Source organism: Bufo gargarizans, chromosome 1 (genome assembly GCF_014858855.1).
Source record: "Bufo gargarizans isolate SCDJY-AF-19 chromosome 1, ASM1485885v1, whole genome shotgun sequence".
Taxonomy (NCBI): domain Eukaryota; kingdom Metazoa; phylum Chordata; class Amphibia; order Anura; family Bufonidae; genus Bufo; species Bufo gargarizans.
The window spans coordinates 59,158,682-59,180,814 of NC_058080.1; positions in this window are offsets into that span (position 1 = coordinate 59,158,682).

A 22,133-nucleotide genomic window follows, 5' to 3' on the forward strand; every position below is an offset into this window, starting at 1 on the left:
TATTTTCTACTGGTTATTTTCCAATCCTCCCACCCTGGTGTTCTGATACTGCCCGGGTTCTCACTGGTGTCCACTTTCTTGGTTCCCTCTCAACACATTGGAAAAGCCCCCTCAGCCAATCACTGGCCCCCTTAGTGACCTGCCTCAGCCAGTGATTGGTTCACCGGGCATTTCCTGTGTCTCGAAATGGGAGCAGGAAGTAGAGAAGAGCGTGGACTAGGCCAAATTCAGTGGTGGAGGATTGGTGAGTACAGATTCTTTTATGGTTTTTTAAATGCTATGTACAACTTCTGACGCAATTTTTGTTTGATTGCATTTTGCAAATTTTTGGCTAAAAATCATATTTTCTGTTAGCCTTTAATTCAAATATTGAGCCTTTCTGTTACAAAAGGTTAACTGTTTTTATAACTGTGTGACTCTGTCCCGGTCATCTAATAACCCTTCTCTAAACTAGTAAGAGGTCTCTTATTTAAGCCACATTCTTATCAGTAAGATAAGAACTGAGATATAATGAGTGTTTATAATGTCAGAGAGCAGAGGTAAGGTGCCCGTCATCTCCCCAACTGATGGACAAGAGCGAAAATCCGCAGGCTGCTACTAGAGCATCTCAGCTCTGTACAGAAAAAAGGGTTACATATTTTTAATAAAAACCAATTGAAAAAACGATTTTTTGCTCAAAATGTGTACAATGCAATAATAATAAAAACAAATTGCCCCCAAAGGTGTACATTGCCTTTAAGCCACTGCTACCAATTTATTTCATGCTAGAAAACCTTTTTAAAGTCAAAAGAAGCCACCAGTTTTGCTGGGACAGCTGATTTGTATAGGGTGAAGGGGTAGAGAACGGATTGGGACTGTTGTAATCCAACATCCTCCTTCTCCCCTCTAAACATGATCTCGGGGCAGACAACAAGTGTCTTTCAGCTGAACTTTTTTTTTTTTTTTCTAGAGACACTTGTGTCTCCCCCGAGATCATGTTTAGAGGGGAGAAGGAGGATGTTGGATTACAACAGTCCCAATCCGTTCTCTACCCCTTCACCCTATACAAATCAGCTGTCCCAGCAAAGAAGATAATTTTTTTTTTTTTTTTTTTTACAAAAATTCACTCTATATTGAACTGACTATAAGGACTAGTGTTAAGGGAAAATTCGATTTTCCCTAAATGGCAGTAATAAATCTAAAAAATCATACTTGCCTCATCTGTTTGAGCTCAAAAAGCCAGCTGCCGGCATCTTGATTGAAGATCCCACGTGAAATCCCATGCACAGTGATGTATGACGTGACCACACTGGCCAACGTGTTGACTTCATCTTGGGCTGTGCAAAACTTTGAGCTGGATCTTCAATCAAGATCGCAGCTCTTCGCTCTCAAATGGATGTGGTAAGTATGATTGATTTTTTTTTTTTTAACATTTTTTATTTTATACTGTAATGGTAATGTCAGATACCGTGATCAGCTATGAATGCGGCATCTGAGGAGTACAATGACGAGGGCAGCGCAATTGACGCTCCCTGTCATTGCATCCACTACTTAAAAAAAATATGTGCTTTGTAGTAATTCATCACAAAGTCAACTTTTTTGTAAAATGTAGCAAAGCAGCCAAATCGAATTTTCCAATACTTCACTAATCTCTTATAAGGACCTTCAATAATACAGTGCACGATTAGCGACCTCTTCTGTGTCGCCAACCATGCACTGAACTATTGACTGTAGCATGGATGAGTCGGACCAAGTCCACTTTATGACGTGCGCCATCCCTGCATACTAGACGGTGCTGCTCACTAGATATGACCTTGCGGTTCGCCCGACGGTCGTTTCACCGCAAACGTTGCTCGTTCGCGGTTCGGCGAACATATGGCGATGTCCGCTGGCGCCATATTCTTTAACATTGTGAAGAACTTTGACCCATGACACGTCCATCAGGTGGTACAGGACAGCCAATTGAGACGTTTCAGCACATGGACATACCCCCTACCTTACAAATAAACCCTATCTGGCCGCCATCTTTTGCCAGTGTAGGGAGAGGTTGCTGTGTGGAGCAGGGACAGACTGTTAGGGACACCAAATGCTAGCTAATAGGGCCACAAAAGTCCTTTTAAGGACTGGTAAAGGTGTGCTATCGATAGGTGTGACTTACTGAGGGGTGTGATATACTTATAATATACTTTCTTAAATAGAAAGTATATTATAGTGCATTTGTATTGTGCAGCAGTTGTGTGCGTTTCTGCTGAGATACCGCAGCTATACAGAGGGGCAAACGCTATTGGAACAAATAATTTCAACTGATGTGACATACCAGTTTCCCCCCCCAAAAAGTGATTGAGGCAGGGGTGTGATATACCAATAATATACTTTCTATATAGTGCATTTGGGTATTGCATAATTTGTTTGCGGTTTTGCTGCATTACCGCAGCTATACGGAATGACATGCTATTGGAACAAATAATTTCTACTGGTGTGATATACCAATTGCCCCCCAAAAAAGTAATTGAGGCAGGGGTGTGATATACCTTCTTCCACAAATACTGCTTTTCTATAGGGACTTTTGTCACAGGGTCATTTTGAAAATGACAGGAAGAGGCAGGCCATTCCGTAGAGGTGGTAGGGGTCGGGCAGGAGCACCAAACCGGAGCCTAAGTGGGAAGTTTCAGAAGGTGCATGTGATTACGTCACAGGACGCACCAGAGTTGTTTGAGTGGCTCACTCAGTCTTCCGCTTCTTCACCCTCCTCATCCTCTCTATCTGCACCCTCTTCACTCTCCCCCCAAGACACCACCACCATCATATCCTCTCCGCTCGAGTCAGAGGAATTATTTTCCTATCCATTCCCAGACCTTACCGATGCACAGCCATTCTTGGCATCGGATCAGGAAGAGGAGGTATCAACAGTCGCCCCCCAGCTGTCTGACGACAGTACCCAGATCAGCTCAAGGAGCTGTTACTGCCTACTCCGAGATCTCTAATGTCAGTGGTGGTGAAGGTGACGTGTCGATGGATGTCACGTGGGTGCCCACAAGAGAGGAAGAGGAGGGGAGTTTAGAGGGAGAGATGGAGCAGCAGATAGGGAGAAGAAGCAGGCAGGACTTACAGTGCACAGGAGGCAAAAAGCAGACTGCTAATGTATCTGGAACGAGCCATGCACGGTCATATCTGGCGCTCCCAGGACACTGGCACATTGCTCCGCAGTGTGGGCTTTTTTTTTTTTAACGCAGCTGACAATAGTCTTGCTATCTGCAGCCTGTGCTGTCAATGCATAAGTCTCGGTAAGCCCAACACTCACCTAGGGACGACCGCCTTAAGAAGGCACCTGGGAGGGACGTGGTCTGCCGGGCATGGAGTGAGGACGTGTGCTGAACGAGTTCCCCTGCCAGCCTGAGAATATTCTCTCAAACAACACCCTGAAAGGGTGTATCAGCTGTGCGGGTCATTATAGAGTCACCCAGTGAGGCATTTTGGGCGTTTGGCGGTGTCCCTGAGGTTCCAGTGACCAGAGTGGAGGAAGACTGCTTCTTCTCTATTATGGAGGGTGGCCATCTTGGAAAGGGAGAAGGCGAGGCGGTGGGATTGGATTAAATGCTGTGGCTGGAAAGCTGGACTTAACATCGTCCCATAACCTGGGATATCAGACGAGAGGGCGGGTGGCCACACACCAGTGGATCTCATACAAGCTGACGAGCGCAGTTGTTAGCGCTACAACGGAGGAGACCCGACATCTTACCTGCTGAAAGCAGAAACATGTGTGCAGGAACCTGGGTCGCTCCGGTGTCGCGAACACTTCTGCTAAGCAGCTGGAGAATCGCTCACGGGGAAAACATCTCGGTGGCGAGAAAGCGAATACCCTCTCAGCACGTGGCATCATATAAGCAAAGGGTAAGAAAACAACCCCTGAAGAGGTAGGAGGGTGAGGGGGTCTGCATAATTACCCTTGGAGGGTGGTAAAGCAAGGGGCCTGAAGCCCAGTCAGCACATTGAGCACCCCATTGTAATATAGGTTGAGAAGCTGCAACGGACATCCGCCTGCAGAGGCAATCTGCATTAAGGGGAAACCTGCTACCTGAGACTGCTTCATAAATAAGGATAAAGGACTGTATTGCTGTCCATGCCCCCTCCTATGGTGTGACCACCACTGGTGACTGCTGCAATTTCTTATTTGAAGTTTCTAGAGACACAGATTACACACCCTCCCCAGAAATTGTGAACATCAGAAGCCACTTATCAGATTCCCTTATGGGCCGCAAAACCGTGTCACCTGCGACCTCTGCACCAGCAAAAGAAGTGGTAGATAATATGAGCCAGACTCAGATGGATTTATACCAGAGCGGCGCTGCGAGTGCTGAGCTCCAAACTGACAAGGTAATGGCTATAGCTGCATGTCAGGCGGCTCTAACAACAAAGATTGATCACTTACAGAGCGACATGAATTGTCTACGGCATGATATGGATAAAATGAGGGACCGCACTAAGGAGGTTGAACGCCGTCTGGGTGATGTGGAGGATTCTGCAAACACCACGTCTGAAACAACCGGAGACCTGCAACAACAGGTGAAAATCCTGCTTGCCAGAGTAGAGGATGCCGAAAACCGTAATAGAAGAAATAATGTCAGAATCCTGGGATTACCCAAAAGAGTGGAAGGTTCCACCCCAGAGACACATGCTGAGCAATTGATTCGCACTATATTGTGCCCCATTGAGTTGTCATCCAGTTTTGTGGTGGAGAGAGCCTACAGGATCCCTACAAGACCACTACCATCAGGGGCTGCTCCCAGACCCTTCATAATGAAAATATTAAACTACAGGGATCGGGACGCTATTCTTGCGGCTGCCAGACAAAAGAAGGACCTTCAAATTGAAAATACGAAGTTATCCTTCTACCCTGATTTCACAGCAGACGTTCAGAAACAACGGCGACAGTTTTCAAATGTCAGAGCACGTCTTCGCGAGCTGGGAATCAAGTACGCAATGATATATCCGTCCAAATTGAGAATCCAAGAGGGAGACAGAGCCAGATTTTTCCAAACTCCGGAGGAAGCGGCTGGTTGTATTGATCAACAACGTCCGAGATGAAGAGAATGACTATGAGATCGCAGAGAACTCCTAATGGGGTTCTGATTATACCAATCTGGACCTGCGGAGCACCTCAGTTGCTGCTAGACAGATATGATTCTCCGTGCAGATAGTAGGATAGCCTAATAAGGCTGTAAAGTATTGTTTCTGACAGGGTTTAATCTAAGTTCAGAGTTATATTTCTGATATTGAATAGTTTTGAAGGACTTAGGTCTTATACTATATTTTAGTATATATGGGCAGACTCTGTCTTAGTTTACACCAAAAGCGTTAGTCGGTTAGGGATATAGAAGCTTAGACGAGTTGGGGATGTCTGGGCAGGGTGGGAGCAGAGTGGGAAGTTCTACTCTAGTTGTAAGCGGGAATGTGTGTGTGTGAATGGGGCAGTGACGCTGAAGAATCTGGAGGGGAGTGGGCTCTTGAGCAACAATGGCTATATGTAAGCTAATTTCCTGGAATGTCCGGGGGCTGAATGACAAAGTTAAAAGAGCGCTAGTGTTTAATTACATTAAGAAGTATAACCCAGATGTTGTGTTTTTTCAGGAAACTCCTCTCCGGGGTCAAAAAGTGTTGGCGGTAAAAGACCGTGGGTGGGACACGTTTATCATGCGACATAATCTAACTACTAGAGGGACATCCATAATGGTCAGTAAGACTCTTTTTGTTTCAGCTGATGTCTGTGCACATTGATCCGGCAGGGAATTATGTATTATTGCAGGCTAACATTAGAGGGTGTGAAGTCTTAATAGTAGGTATCTATGTGCCCCCGCCGTTTGAGAGGGAGGTGGTTGACCGAATCATGGCCAGAGTGGTTACTCTTTCTGCGGTTCCCTTGTTTATGCTGGGAGATTTTAATGCCACGCTAGATGGTCATCTTGATAGACTTAGGCCATCTCCCAGGCATAACCCCGCACTACTATATTGGGCACAAGCGCATCATTTGACGGAGATATGGAGGGATCTTCATCCTAATGCATGGCAATACTCATGTCACTCGACCTCTGTCAACTCATTCCCGCATTGATTTGGCCTTTACAAATCAAGCGGGGCTAATGTGGGTGAAAGCAGTGGAATACCTACCGAGAGGTATCTCTGATCATGCTCCCCTGCACATAGTCCTCACACTACCTAGCGGTAAGCCACGCTCTACTTGGTGGTTGAATCCGACGTGGTTGGACGTTCTTCCTGTGGGGGTGGCATGTAGGGAAGCTATCTCATCCTATTGGGAAGTTAATGAGGGCTCCTCCAGTCCACTCGTGGTATGGGACGCAAGCAAGGCAGTTCTAAGAGGTGTTCTAATAGCGGCGATAGCAACACATAGAATGGAACTGCTCTCCTCACGGGTGAAATTTGAGGAAAAGTTAGATATGCATATGTAGCTGACCCCACGACAGAGCATTAATCACTTTGGCTTTAAGCTCAAAGGCAGTATACTTTATATTTATTGGAATACTACTGTTTTACGCAGAAACGCCTCCTAGTTCAGAAGCAAAACATCTTTCCTGAGGGGGATAAGAGTGGGAGAACCTTGGCGTATCTGGCTAAAACAGAAACCCCACAAACAGTAGTACCAGCAATTAGGAATGGGCAGGGTGTACTCTTTACTGCACCAGAAGAGGTATGTGACCAGTTTGCCAGTTATTACTCATCCCCATATTCCTCTAAAGCTACTAGATCTACAGAGGAAATGGCACTTTTTCTGGATACTATCCCTGTGGCTGAGCTAGCACACTCAGAGAAGCAATTATTACAATTATTAGATGACCCCATAGTCCCGCAGGAAATCCAACATGCAATATTGTCCATGGCAAAAGGGAAGACCCCTGGTCCGGATGGCTTCCCGGTGGAGAGGTACAATTTTCAGATAGAGGAAGTGAGTCAGAGGCTCAGTAAACTAATTTATGTATGCTCTGGAGGGTGGGGCCTTGCCGGCATCGGTCCCTGAAGCTACCACAGTGGTCATACACAAAGCAGGGAAGACTCCGGATCAGTGTGATCATATAGGCCCATATCGTTTATAAATTCAGACGCTAAGCTTTTGGCTAAAGTGCTGGCCGGTAGGTTATCGGCAGTCATTTTATCTGTAGTAGGCATGGATCAATCCGGTTTCATGCCCGGGAAAACGACGGACATAAACTTGAGACTCCTCTTTACAAACTTACAAATCACGCATGATAATGCAGGCAGCACAGCGATAGCCTTGTTGGATAATGAGAAGGCTTTTGATTCGGTAGAATGAGGGTTTATGTGGGAGAGAAAATTGGGTTCCCAAAAATTTCCTCCAGTGGTTACATCTGATATACTTACAACCGACAGCTAGGCTAAGAGTCAATGGATATTTGTCCAAGTCGTTTGCGCTGAAAAGGGGCACCAGACAGGGGTGTCCTCTGTCACCCCTTCTGTTTGCTTTAGTAATGGAACCGTTATCATCCAGGTCATTGCTTCAGGTGGTGAATAACTTCACGTACCTGGGGATAGTTATACATAAAGATGTCACCCAATTTGTTGCTTTGAATGTAAGCCCGGTAGTAAAATACATCTCGCAAAAACGGAAAGCTTGGGAGGCGTTACCGCTATCTCTGATAGGACGCATCAATATATTTAAAATGGTTGTTCTTCCTAAGTTACTATACTTATCTAGAGCGATCCCCTTAACTTTGCTGAAATCTCACTTTCAGACCCTAGATCGCATACTAACGCCCTTTTTATGGAATAAATCCGTTCCCCGCATAGCTAGAGATACTTTGAAAGCCACAAATGAGAGAGGTGGTCTGGCACTTCTGGATATGTATCTATACCACATTGCGATACAACTAAACTATGTGGCCTGGTGGATTAAGGCCTCATGCACACGGCCGTGTTCCGCGGCCGAGAGCGGACCGTGGAAACCCGGACGGGATTCCTGCTGACAGCATGAGCGCACGGTGTCATTGGTTGCTATGACGCCGTGCGCTCATGCTGTCAGCAGGAATCCCGGCCGGGTTTCCACGGTCCGCTCTCGGCCGCGGAACACAGCCGTGTGCATGAGGCCTAAGGCAGACCCATACAACCCGGTGGTGGTATTTGAGGCGGCCCTCATGGGATCATATGAAGCTATGACAAACTTAGTGTATAGAGCAGGGAAGTACCCGGTAAAGCATCTTACTACACTAATGATGGGGGTGAATAATGCCTGGAATGCCTTTGTGGTGGTGAGGGAGGATGGAGAGGAAAGCAATATACTATCCTCAGGAATGGCCTTGTGGGGGAATCCAAAATTGGTGGAACTGAATTCTCTGCTTGACTTTGAGTTCTGGCCGCGAAGAGGCATCAAATATATTACTCAAGTCTACGAGGAAGTTTTTTTTTTTTTTAAATGTTCTCAGCCCTACAGATGGAATACAACTTACCACAAGCATCCCTCTTTAGATTTTTTTCAACTGAGACATGCTTGCGAATCCCAGTTTGGGGCTGGTCCTTTGAGGCTAGATTACAGTGAAGTAGAGAAAATTTGCAGACGGCAAATCCTACTAAGATGGTGTCATCTTTCTACGGTTTCCTTCTATCCTCCTGACCTTCGCCGATGGCAAGGGCTTTTCTTAAGTGGAAAGCAGACATCCCTATATTGGAAGCTTATCATGAGAAAGCTGTCGGCCTCCTGGAGGACGATGGTGATTTGTGCACGGGATCAGCTGATTCAGGCAAAATGGTTACACAGAGTCTACTTTACCCCAGCAGTTGTAACACCTGAAGTTAGTCTACTGGGTCTTGTTAACGATATTATCCCAACTAAACATACCAAAATCCTTTATAGACTGCTGATGTTCTATGCGAGAAAATGTTGCTGAATTGGAAGCCCCCCAAAAAAACAACGCTGTCTTGTTAGATTCAGCTTATTAATGCTACATTATCAGTATATAAGCTAACCTATGAAGCCAGGGGTATACCGGAGAAATTTGGAAAGATCTGGGATATTTGGCAGTGGGAAGTGCAAACTCAGTTACAGTGTAATTGGGCTGGAGAAGTTGAGATGTCCAGGTCACTGCCAATATGAATGTGTGTGTGTGAATGGGGACAGGTTAAAATGAAATAATTCTACTTTGTGGCTGATGTGAATCGCATTAACAACCTTTAAACTTGAAGATACATCATCTATATGTAATCCTATTATCTTGCCTGTCAATTTGAATTTGATGGTTGAGGTTTACACCTTGTTGTGGGGATTGTTCTCCCCTATTTAATGTGTTTCTCTTTTCTTTGTGAAAAAGGAAAAATAAAGCCTTTAAAAAAATAAATTAAAAAAAGTCACATGGCCTTCCATTACCGAACCCAGTGGGAGCAACACCATCAGAACCCACAAAGCCACACTCCCGGCGCTCCACATCCTATCTCTTCTCCTTCTCATCTCCTCCCATTTGTCCTCCACTCCACCTTCCACCGTGCCGTCGTTCCGTTCATCTGGCAAAAGGCAGGCTTCCGTGGCCCAAATGTTCGAGCGTAAAAAGATGATGATGCTGGACAACCCTCTTGCCCAACGGCTGACCGCTAGCTTGTTGGAACTGCTAGCCCGCCAACTACTGTCATATAAACTGGTGGACTCAGGGGCCTTTAGAAAATTTGTGGCCATTGGCACACCGCAATGGAAGGTCCCCGGAAGGAAATATTTCTCCCAGAAGAGCGTTTACGAACTTTATGGCCACGTTCAGCGGCAAGTGAATGTATCTCTGGCACACAGTGTCGGTGCCAAGATACATTTGACCACAGACACGTGGTCTAGCAAACATGGGTATGAAAGGTACATAACTTTTACTGCCCACGGGGTGAACCTTCCGACGGCCGTCAAGTATGCAACCAGTGGCCACCGTGTGGATTTGGTGCTACCGCCATGGATTGCATGCAGGCCTGCCTCTTCTTCTCCTTCTACTCCATCCTCCATCTCCTCCTCGGCTGACTCCTCCTTTTCCACTGCTACCGCCTCTTCAGCTGCGCTCTCCAAACTCCCAGAACCTATTCGACGTGCCAGGTGAGACGTTTCCATGCTGTGCTGCGGCTGTTGTGCCTGGAAGCCAAGAGCCACACCGGTCCTGCACTCCTTTCAGCTCTGTGGTCACAGGCCGATCAGTGGCTAACCCTGCTCAATTTGACAGTTGGTAAAGTGGTGTGCATCAACGGTGCCAATCTGTGGAGCGCGCTGAGACAGGGCAAAATTACACACATGCCATGCATGGCACACGTCCTGAACTTAGTCATGCAGCGATTCATTGCCAAATACCCTGGGCTCCAGGCCGTCTTGCGGCAGGCCAGGAAAATCTCTGGCCATTTTAGAAGATCTTACACGGCCATGGCTCGCCTTGCTGACGTTCAGCAGTGACACCACCTGCCTGTCAGATGTCTGATTTGTGACTGCCCGACGCACTGGAACTCCATCTTGTATATGCTTGATAGGCTGCTCCAGCAGAAACGTGCAAACGACTACCTGTACGAACTCTGCAGCAGGTCAGGTTCTGGGGAGCTTGTTTTTTTTTTTTCATTCACTGCGCCAGTGGCTGCTCATGCGTGACGCCATTTTATGAGATCACCAAACTGGTCAGTTGCAGCCAGGGCGCCATCCGTGACATCGTACCTTATGCCTTCTTTCTGGAGCGTGAATTGCGTTGTGTCATTGATCAAGCCGTCGAGGAGCAGGAAGATGAGGAAGTCGCAATGCTGGATAAATTCCCAGAAGGGCTACTCCATCTGAGACAAGTCAACAGGAGTCTGAATAGGAGTCAGAGGAGGATGGTGCCAGGGCAGAGGAGGAGCAAGAAGAGCAGGCTTTAAACTTTTCTGGGATCCCTGGAGTTGTCCGTGGCTGGGGGAGGAGACAGAGGACGACGATGAGCAGGAGCCAGGCCACTCCACCGCTTCCAGTTTAGTGCAAATGGGTGCCTTTATGCTCCAGTGTTTGAAGAGGGACCCCCGTATGTAGCTGACCAGCTAAGACCTTCCCTAGGTTGCTAATATAGCTTGTGTGTTTTTACAGCTAGACCTGCCAATAACCTTAATACAGTTCCTATGTTTGTGTGCTAAAGACAAAAGCAGAGTAATTTACAATGACTTCGTTTTGATGTCATGAAATAGTCATATTATGTATTCACAGAAGCAGAAAAGATAGTATGCCTTTAAGATGCATTATATAATGTAAGGTAAGCTCAATGACACAGCAGAAACAACAGAAAGCATACAGTTAAACTGTTGTTGCTGGGCAGGAGTCTTGACCAATCATAGCCAGCCTCACACACAGCAAGAGATTTGACCAATCACAGCCAGCCTCGCACACAGCATGTGTGGGAATCTCCCCTAGCTTGAAATGTAACAATAAGACAGCACTACTCACTGGGTTTCCAGCTATTCCAGTCTGTGGCAGTGCCTGTAGCGTCGGATCCCGATCTCTTGGTCCCCACAAACGTCATAAAATGATATAAAGCCACGGCACTCCAATATATCTTGTTCTTTTCCTTATTTTATTGCACCTAACACAGCAACGTTTTGACCCTGCGGTCTTTATCAAACTCACAATACAATACCACCATAGTGAACATTTAAATACCTTCACAATACCTCTCATTGGTTACATATTTCCCCACCTCATTAACCCCTCCTGCTTCTCAATCTGCGATTTACACCTTCATGCAGTTACTACATTCACATATTCATATATTCACATATCGTGCCCCATGCTGCGGGAACATCCCCCGGATCTTCATTCTCAAATTTCCTTTCGGCAGTTGTTGCAGAACTTGCATACCTATCTTATACCACAGAATCCAGTGACTCATGGACTAATGGACCCTCCTGGATGCCCGAGAGTGTCAGGTATAGGGTCCGTATTCTCCAATGCAGGCACCTTCCTGGACAAAGTATTAAGACCATATGCAGTGGAGGCTAAATCCTATGTGAGAGATACTACAGGTTTCTTTTCTAGGATCAGCACCATTGGATTTGAAGAGGGTGATGTGCTAGTATTTTTTACGTCATTAGTCTTGATACTAGCATAGATCACAAACTAGGCCTGGAGGCAGTGAAATGGGCCCTTGAGGGATCAGATTATGGAGGAGACTCTAATACTTTCCTTGTGTCCCTACTGGAAATTTTGCTGCACTGCAATTATTTTCTGTTTGAGGACGTGTTTTATGAGCAATGTCGGGGTACTTCGATGGGGTCCAACGTGGCCCCGACATATGCTAATATATACATGTTCAACTTAGAGGAGTCGTGTATATACCCGTCCGCCCTCTACACATATGTGAGGGGGTGGATGAGGTATATAGATGACATTTTTTTCATTTGGAGTGGTACTGTGACTGATTTACATGCCTTCCATGAATATGTCAATCAGCTGCATGACCAGTTAAGATTTTCTCTACAGAATCCCTACAGTTCCTAGATACATTGGTCTAGGTTAAGGAAGGCAAATTGGAGACCGATCTGTTTATTAAACCTACATCTGGGAATAGCATGCTACGTTTTGATAGTGCACACCCTAGGAGTACACTGGAATCCCTACCATACAGCCAATTTTTACGAGCCAGAAGGATAATGTCAGAGGAAGGTCTGATAGATGACAGATTACAAAAGATGGGACAAAGATTCAGGTACAGGAAGTATCCAAAAAATCTTGTAGACCGACATCTTGAGAGGGCTAGACATAGTGAACGGCAACAACTATGATCAACAACAGGGAGAACAAAAGAGCAGAAAACAAACAGAATTCCATTTGTGTCGACATACACGAGAATAAGTAATAAGATATCAGATATATTGAGACACAACTGGCACATTCTGACTCAATATTTTCCAAGGGTAGAGAAGTTTCAGTCTCCCCCTTGATGTCATACAAAAGACCAAAGAATCTGAGTGATAGCTTGACATCTGCAGATGTAAAGGTGAAGAAAAAGCAGGAAAGGAGAAAGGGGTATTACCCGTGCTTGGGCTGCTGCAATTGCGGCAGCCTAATCAGGGGTGACTCCTTTTGCCATCCGAGAACAGGAAAAAAGTATAACATCAATGATTATTATACATGTAATTCGGACTTTGTTATATATAGCTTGCAATGTCCATGTGGCCTCCTATACATTGGGGAGACGACGCAGCCTTGCAAGAATAGGATCAACCAGCATAGATATACGATCTGAAAGCTATTAACTAAGAGACAGAATCAACAGAATCAGGACTGTGGGGAAGAAGTAGAGTTATCTGTACCAGAACATTTTTGGAGATATCGACACAATATTTCACAATTAAGATATAGGATTATAGATGGTGTTCCCATACTCAGGAGAGGAGGTGATAGGGAAAAACAATTGAAAAGGAAGGAATTAAGATGGATCTTTGAATTAGATGCCATGGAACCTAAAGGTTTGAATAGGGAATTTAAGGTGGGCTCTCTATTCTGAACCCCATGAAAGATGTGTATTTTAGTAATTAAAGTAAAAGTACTCGGCTATTAGCCGTGTTTTTAACTATAATTAACCCTTCTTTGTCTCCATTTTTAGGAGGAACTGTGCACATGCTGCGGGAGGATCGAACTTGGATTATAGAATAGAGGACTTGGACCCCTGATGAAAGACTTAGGAGGTTGATATTGATTATAAGTAAAAATACGTTTTTTGGGGGGTACATTTGGCCACTGTGATATGTACTGTGTGGACAGAGGTATAGATAAGGAATAATAGGAATATTTTTAATATGGGGAGATTCATTGGGTGTAGCACCTTAGGATGAACCGAATTCATGTTAAAAGTATTTATATGTATTAAATGGGGATGTTGTGGTGGAAAGGCTGGATATATAAGGTACAGGTATGTCCGCAAAGACCTGGAGGGACAGCCGAAGGGGACGACTCCTCTCTAGTATATGGATTGGAGCTACCCAGCGGGTGAAGGTCCCCTGTGTATGAATGTGATAATAGGATTAGATGACTCCAGGATCTGGGGGTGACCCCCCCCGGAGGATGGGGTCTATTCACCAGTCTAGTGGTGGATGGTGAACTACCTGTTTTTACAGCCTAATAATAGCCCCGTATGACCCATTCCGCATAAATGACGGATATGGGTTCTTGGAGATGCCCCAATGAAACCCCATTAAAGGTATATTATTAAAGGAATGCCAAATTGGTGTTCCCTGACCGCATGGATACCATAGTGACCGCATTGTTTCCCTATCCATAGTATATTTCTAGCTGGTGGATTACCAGAAGATTTGTTGCTAATATGATCTGGCATCTAGTAACTGAGCAACCAGAAGTCAGGTGATCGGCAGAGAACATGTGAGACACAGCGTCATAGTGACGCGGGGTCAGGTGATTGAGTCCGGTGACCGGAGGTTTACTTAGACGGTCGCGAGATGACGGAACCCAGGAAAAGTGTCTGCCTTAGGGCGGAAGTGTGGGATGACGTCAGGACGCATGCGCTATGGGAATAGAAGGACGGCAATCGTTTAGCAACTGACGAAAAAAAAATGAGAATGAAGATCCGGGGGATGTTCCCGCAGCATGGGGCACGGTATGTGAATATATGAATATGTGAATATGATAAGTATCTGCATCAAGGTGTAAATCGCAGATTGAGAAGCAGGAGGGGTTAATGAGGCAGGGAAATATGTAACCAATGAGAGGTATTGTGAAGGTATTTAAATATTCACTATGGTGGTATTGTATTGTGAGCTTGATAAAGACCGCAAGGTCGAAACGTTGCTGTGTTAGGTGCAATCAAATAAGGAAAAGAACAAGATATATTGGAGTGCCATGGCTTTATATCCTTTTATGAAACTCCCCTAGCAGGAGCTGCTGGAATCATTATTCACCAGAGAGAGAAGCTTAAAGGGGTTGTCCGGGACCAAATGTTTAAAAAAAAAACACGTTTACTCACAATGTACAGCTAAGTAAAGACCTCCATACAGGGGCGTACATAGAAATCACTGGGCCCCATAGCAAAAATCTGAATTGGGCCCCTTAACCCCGCCCACTACCCACCATGGCCCCTCCCACTTCCTGACCTGGCTCCTCCCATGCCACACCCCCCTTAAATAAATTTATACATGACCTACAGAAACTGTTAGGAATAAACATTTTTATTTTTTTATATTTTCATACAATGGGCATGTCACTTGCCAGGCTTTAGCAGAGTGGACACAGGGCGCAATATGTATGCCACACAACTGAGCGAGTGCAGCGCAGGAGCACATACACATCACTCCTCCTGCCTCTGTCCACTGTGCTAAAGCCGGACGTAAGCCATCCCCCACATCTTAACCCCTTTGCTACCTGCGCCATTTTGTCATCACTTCTCTTACCCCAAACCCCTTTAACTCCTTGCTGCTGAGTGTGCACATATACGCATGTGTTTGTGTGGGGGGGTGGGGGGTTGTTAGGAAGGAGTAGGTGTAGGAGGAAAGCACACTGTCCTCTATGAGCCCCCCCAACCCCTAATGCCCCCCCCCAAAATTCTCAGGACAGTGTGCTTTCTTCCTACTCCCCCCCCCCCCTACCCCGGGCACGCCCCTTTTAACAAATACTGTAGTAGATCACTAGCAGTCCTATGTAACACAGTGATAACTCTCTGAGTACAGATAATGTTGTAGATGGGTGTGAGGCCCCAGAATTCAGAACACACACAGTGTTACCTGAAGTCTGGGGCCGGGCTGAGGCAGTGTGGGTCAAATTCTATATACCCCTTACCCTACCGAAAATACAGATATGTGCATGGATAATATTATTACAGGAGAATGCCGCACCATACCTGTTACATCTAGTGACGTCTCCTGCGATGTAGACTTTTCCCCACGTCTTCATTCGGAGATAGGACCGCCATGATACCTTCTTTCAGCCGCTTCTCGTCTCTGCAGAGTTTCACAGAAAAAAATTTAGGTTCCTCACTTTACTATAAACCTCTCCTTCCTGGTGTCTCAACAACTCCTCCCAATATTGTGCTAGAGCCAGACAGATAGTCCCCCATTCCCCATAATATTATTCCCCCTGTATATTATAATGGCCCCCACTTTGTTATTAATATAATGGCCCCCACTTTATTATTAATATAATGGCCCCCACTTTATTATTAATATAATGGCCCCCACTTTATTATTAATATAATGGCCCCCACTTTATTATTAATATAATGGCCCCCACTTTATTATTAATATAATGGCCCCCACTTTATTATTAATATAATGGCCCCCTCTTTGTTGTTAATATAATGGCCCCCACTTTATTATTAAAATAAGGGCCCCTCTTTATTATTAATATAAGGGCCCCTCTTTATTATTAATATAAGGGCCCCTCTTTATTATTAATATAAGGGCCCCTCTTTATTATTAATATAAGGGCCCCTCTTTATTATTATTATAAGGGCCCCTCTTTATTATTATTATAAGGGCCCCTCTTTATTATTATTATAAGGGCCCCTCTTTATTATTATTATAAGGGCCCCTCTTTATTATTATTATAAGGGCCCCTCTTTATTATTATTATAAGGGCCCCTCTTTATTATTAATATAAGGGCCCCTCTTTAATAACAAAGAGGGGGCCATTACATTAATAATAAAGAGGGGCCCAGGGGGCCATTATATTAATAATAAAGAGGGGGTCATTATATTAATAATAAAGTGGGGGCCATTATATTAATAATAAAGAGGGGGCCATTATATTAATAATAAAGAGGGGGCCATTATATTAATAATAAAGAGGGGGCCATTATATTAATAATAAAGAGGGGGCCATTATAGTAATAATAAAGAGGGGGCCATTATAGTAATAATAAAGAGGGGGCCATTATAGTAATAATAATGTAATGCCCCCTCTTTATTATTAATGTAATGCCCCCCTCTTTATTATTAATGTAATGGCCCCCTCTTTATTATTAATGTAATGGCCCCCTCTTTATTAATGTAATGGCCCCCTCTTTATTATTAATATAATGGTCGTCTCTCCACTCTTATTAATACTATGATGTCCACTGACTGAGTACTGTCAGTGGTCCTCCTCTCGTGCCCCCAGTGCCTCTGCAATAAGGGTAGAACGTAGGGTACATAAAAAAAAAAAAATTATTACTTACCTCTCTAAGGACAGCTTGTGGCATCCTGGTACAGGATCGCTCACTGTCCCTTCCCGCGCCGCGTCATCGCGTCATCTCGCGAGATCCGACGCAGGAGGTCACAGTGAGGTACGTGACTAAAAGTCCTGCGTCGCATCTCAACTGAAGCCGCTCCCCAGGCCCCTCCTCACTTCGCCGCGTCACGCAGGGCCCCTCCTCTCGCCGGCCTCCGCTCCGCCCCCTGTAAATCTTATTTTAGTTATTCAGCTGCGGCTGGCCGGCTGCGTTCTAACTTCTCCTGGCTTGAGGGGGCCCTGGGAGCCGGGGGGAAGAATAGTTGGCTCAGGGCAGGCTGAGAATAAAAGCAGCCGCATAGCGCTATAGCCGCATGTCAGTGGGCGGGGCCAAATAGTGTGGGCGGGGCCTTATCTGCGCTCCGGGCCCCCCAGTGCCGCGGGCCCCATAGCAATGGCGTGGTCTGCCTCTATGGGCGGTACGCCACTGCCTCCATACATTTTCAGCTATTTTTGCCATGGCTCCAACGGTCCCCCACTCATTGTTTATATATCTGTTTATCTTTACCTGACTTCCGGCTGCACTGCCCTGTGGGTCCTGGGGCAGCGCAGCATCAGGTGGTTACAGCTGTCTCTCTGCTCCGCTGTAACTCCGCCCCCTCATCAATATTCACCTCAATTCATTCTGCAGCTCAACGCACTGGAGTGGCGGAGCTGAGCTGGTTAAGGGGCGGGGCTTAGCAGGATGTCGGCCAGCCGCTGTAACTCCGCCCCCTCATCAATATTCGCCTCAATTCATTCTGAAGCTCATCACTGGAGGGGCGGGGCTGAGTGGGTTGTCAAGAGGCGGAGCTGAGCTGGTGGTTAAGGGGCGGGGCTTAGCGGGATGTCGGCCAGCCGCTATAACTCCGCCCCTCATCCATATTCACTTCGATTCATTTGCTGCCAGTGACGTCACCGGGCTCCCTGAGCAGCGGAAGAGGAAGCTTTGCTTGCCTGCAAGGGACCCGGTACGTCACTGAGGAGAAGAAAACAGTAACTTCCGGCCAGGAATTTCAAAGATGAAAACGGGGCTGCAGAAATCTGTGCCAAAGGTACTACCTGCTTGTATGTAATGTGTATGCCACACTTGTACTATTAGAGTAATGTCCCCAATCCCGGACAACCCCTTTAACAGAGACACACTCCACTAAGAGCTGTGTTTTATGGAAGCAGATAGGCCAAAATAGGTATTTAAAAAAAAAACTGTTATATAATGTTCCTACTGTTAATATAGTGATTAGAACTATATACTGAACTAGTTATATATGTGTTTACCTACAGTTCCACCAATTGCAAACTACGAAGTTCACAATTCAAATTATATATTGCAATTCAAATTGCATACACCCATACCAGATCATACTCAACCAATCTGCAAATAGTTACTGCTAACTGCATACTGCAAATTGCGACAAAATTCAGCCAGTAGAACTATTAGTTAGACCTCAGATATACCTCTCAGAGAGATCATAAAGTGCCTAAATAACTTAGTGAGAGTACAGATACTGAAGAGAGAAATATATCCACCATTTGATGTTGAATGACAAGATTGAACAGTTGAACCACCATCTTATGCATACCGCCATTTTGTGATATCTTTTCAACATGTGTTATGTACATGGACTATCTGCTGCGGAAACGGCAGTGTTATATATGAAGAAAAAGTGCAAGTGGGGATTGAGGGGGGCACACTCAGACGGGAAACACTAATTGGATGATACAATTTACACTCACCTAAAGAATTATTAGGAACACCTGTTCTATTTCTCATTAATGCGATTATCTAGTCAACCAATCACATGGCAGTTGCTTCAATGCATGTAGGGTTATGGTCCTGGTCAAGACAATCTCCTGAACTCCAAACTGAATGTCAGAATGGGAAGGAAAGGTGGGCTACAACAGCAGAAGACCCCACCGGGTACCACTCATCTCCACTACAAATAGGAAATAGAGGCTACAATTTGCATGAGCTCACCAAAATTGGACTGTTGAAGACTGGAAAAATTTTGCCTGGTCTGAGGAGTCTCGATTTCTGTTGAGACATTCAAATGGTAGAGTCCGAATTTGGCGTAAACAGAATGATAACATGTATCCATCATGCCTTGTTACAACTGTGCAGGCTGGTGGTGGTGGTGTAATGGTGTGGGGGATGTTTTCTGGGCACACTTTAGGCCCCTTAGTGCCAATTGGCCATCGTTTAAATGCCACGGGCTACCTGAGCATTGTTTCTGACCATGTCCATCCCTTCATGACCACCATGTACCCATCCTCTGATGGCTACTTCCAGCAGGATAATGCACCATGTCACAAAGCTCAAATCATTTCAAATTGGTTTCTTGAACATGACAATAAGTTCACTGCACTAAAATGGCCCCACAGTCACCAGATCTCAACCCAATAGAGCATCTTTGGGATGTGGTGGAACGGCAGCTTCGTGCCCTGGATGTGCATCCCTCAAATCTCCATTAACTGCAAGATGCTATCCTATCAATATGGGTCAACATTTCTAAAGAATGGTATCAGCACCTTGTTGAATCAATGTCACGTAAAATTAAGGCAGTTCTGAAGGCAAAAGGGGGTCCAACACCGTATGAGTATGGTGTTCCTAATAATTCTTTAGGTGAGTGTATATTTTAATACTTTAAAAACACTCCCTTAAAATAAATATAAAATACACATAAAAACGCACATCCGTGATCAATGTGATATATAACACTCCTACACAATGACCTATACGTAGCAGCAATAATGTCCCAATCCACTATTCATATAGTGATACTGTCAACAGAGTCCCGATCAGAGTCCTAATGTTGTATTATATTCCTTGCGTGGCCAAATAGCCAGATCCTGACGGAACAATGTTGTAGTGGTGGCACTATGGCCAAATGAGTGGTATCAATGCCACTATGGCAAATCCTGATAGCGCAAGACTTGTAATGATATCCCGCAATGTCCGGTAATGTTAGCGCTTTGACGGTGTATGGCAATAGTTGGACTTACAGTCCGATTTACTTACAGTCTCTTGTAGCTTGTGTTGCTTCAGTGCGAACCCGGTCTAAACCCGGTCTTACCCTTCTTGCCTGCCCGCAGCGCTGGCTTCTCCGGCGGCCGTACACGCGCAGCGTCCCGCGTAGTGTACTCGGCCGTGTGTGGCGTCCCACGTGACCAGGTTGTCTAGGGTACCGGATAGACGCTGGATTAACGTCACTGTTATGCGACTCGCACTCCGATTCTATGTCAAGAGTAGTTCTTATACACCTTTCTACTTTGTTGTCCGGCTTCCTTGTTCTCTTTGTGAATCCTCGCTCACTCTGCAGTACCAGACGCCTTTCAGGGTCTTACGCCCCTTCCTCAGTGGCCAGCTGAGTGAATGGATTCTCACTCTTTATAACAGGAATTTTCTTACCCATAATCCCCCTTTTTTCTGTGCTTATCCTAATTTGCGGAGTGGATTGGATTATTAGTCCGTTATGTTGTCCTACCTTACCATTTAAAACATAATTAAATGAACTTTATAATAATAAATATCCCACTTATATACCGTTAAAAACAGTTGGTGGAGAAGACTGCAAGGTCAGACCCTCATTTGGAAGGTAACCGCATCACAAACGCATCAGTGTGAATTTGCGGCTTGTGTGCGGTTTGTGTGCGGTTTCTTGTAATCTTCAATATTATGACAGGGTAGTTGTAGCTATGAGGGGCCGTCCGACAGGGAGGGGAGATCAGTGTCGATAATCGACCAAACTGCGATGTCCCAGTTATATAATGTTCCTACTGTTAATATAGGGATTAGAACTGTATACTGAACTAGTTATATATGTGTTTACTTACAGTTCCACGAAATTGCAGACTACAAAGTTCACAATTCAAATTTTATATTGCAATTCAAATTGCATACACCCATACCAGATCATACTCAACCAATCTGCAAATAGTTACTGCTAACTGCAAATTGCGACCAAATTCAGCCAGTAGAACTATTAGACCTAAGATATACCTCTCAGAGAGATCATAAAGTGCTTAAATAACTTAAAGTGAGAGTACAGATACTAAAGAGAGAAATATATCCACCATTTTATGTTGAATGACAAAATTGAACAGTTGAACCACCATCTTATGCATACCGCCATTTTGTGATATCTTTTCTACATGTGTTATGTACATGGACTTTCTGCTGTAGAGGCGGCAGTGTTATATATGAGGAAAAGTTGAAGTTAATAAAGAAGTTATTTCAAGCATTTGGTGTGCTCTTTCAACCTACTGTTTCCATAGAGCGGCGCTAGAGGAATTACAGAGTAATAGACAGTCTGGTTAGACTAAAAAGTCAGATATATCAGAATTCTTCTAATGCCACAGCGCAAAAGGCACTTCATAGTGCTGCGCCTGCCACACCGTATAAAAAGCATAAAGGACAAGGATCAGTACTGGGTGGCAACGTACTTAGATCCCCGGTACAAACACAAAATGTCAGAATGCAGCACTTCCAGACCTTGCTTCGAGAAATGCTGCATTTGCGGGCGCTGGCCTTGCTTCAAGAAATGCTGCATTCTGCTTTTGCGGGCGCTGGCCTTGCTTCGAGAAATGCTGCAATCTGCTTTTGCGGGTGCTGGCAGAAGAAATTCCACTCACAGAAAAACAGTTGCGGGTACCAATCCAACAGCGCATGCAAGAAGAGGGCGGTTTGAAGATGTGTTGGTCACTTCGGATATGAGATAATTCTTGCAGCCAACCCATCGACAGTCGCCCTCTGGATCCAGCCTCAGAAACGCCTACATCGACAGGTGTCCGACTAAAATCGGGTTAACGGCCGATGTGGACGCTCTGAAAAGCGAGGAACCCCTGGAGTACTGGGTGTGCAGGCTTGACCTGTGGCCAGAGCAGGCACAATTTGCCGTGGAACTCTTGGCTTGCCCCTCGTCCAGTGTCCTGTCCGAATGGACGTTCAGCGCAGCAGGGGGGATCA